Source organism: Nycticebus coucang, chromosome 12 (genome assembly GCF_027406575.1).
Source record: "Nycticebus coucang isolate mNycCou1 chromosome 12, mNycCou1.pri, whole genome shotgun sequence".
Lineage (NCBI taxonomy): Eukaryota > Metazoa > Chordata > Mammalia > Primates > Lorisidae > Nycticebus > Nycticebus coucang.
This window is the reverse complement of record NC_069791.1, coordinates 38,582,729-38,583,681: the sequence shown is the minus strand read 5'-3', so window position 1 is coordinate 38,583,681 and position 953 is coordinate 38,582,729. Positions and strand designations below refer to the sequence as shown.

At 32.8% G+C, this 953-nt stretch overlaps 1 pseudogene; it reads left to right on the top strand.

The window, feature by feature from the left end:
• The first annotated feature begins 625 nt into the window (after positions 1-625).
• Positions 626-691, top strand: LOC128562950 (uncharacterized; annotated as a pseudogene).
• The last annotated feature ends 262 nt before the right edge of the window (positions 692-953 follow it).

Below are 953 nucleotides of genomic sequence, written 5' to 3'. Positions count from 1 at the left end.
TGATCTTGGTTTCTTTTATCCAGAAGATCTTGTTTTTCTCTAATATATTTGACTCTCACATATTATCTCAACACCATATTACCTTTGCATGTGTCTCTCAATACACTCAACCACTTTCTTATTTTTCTAATTTAAAGTAAAAGTAAACTTCTAAAACTGCTTACCACCTTTTCGATTATTCTCCAAGAAAGGCAAGTGTCTTTGCAATTGTCTTGTGAGTGCTTCAAGTTTGTCGGTTCTGAATATTCTTTGGCTACCTACTTCTGCATCCTCTACTGAGTAGCAATGGAAAAACTATTTTGTATTTTTCTTGCTGTTGTTGCTGGTTTTTGTTTGTTTATTTTTGTCATGTTTTCCTATTTTGTTTTTGCTGAAAGTTTAGCTTATAGATTGTGTTCAAGCAAAACATTCACCCACCATTTAGCACAAACATGAGATTTATTGTGATTCTCTTTATCGCTAGTAAACACCTTCCTAGAGAGGGCCATTGAAGATTTTGCTATTTAACTTTTTCTTACTAATTACTGAGATGGGCTACACATATTTGTACAAATCTTCATACGTTTATTTGCATATTCTTTGTATTAGGAAGGATATCTGGGCTACATTAAAAATAACAAAGTTGAAGTGTTACAATTCTTTTAGAATTTGTCTAGCAGGTTTTCTTGTTTTTACCATGAAAAAAACACAAAAAAAAAGAAAAGAAAAAAAAATAAAGTTGATTGAATACCTGAAGAAATGTTGAGGTAAAGGTAGTGAAGAGAACTTGTGTGGAGTGACTACCACATTCTTACTGGGGAAGGTAAGTGTGTCTGCAGAAAGCAAATTTGTCAGGGACATGCTGCAAGGTCAAGGCAAATTAAAAAGTTAAAAATAGTCACCATGAAAATTAAAACAGGAAGTAAAAGGAAAGTAAGTATAGGGAGTGGAGAATAGCATTGATTGCTGCATCA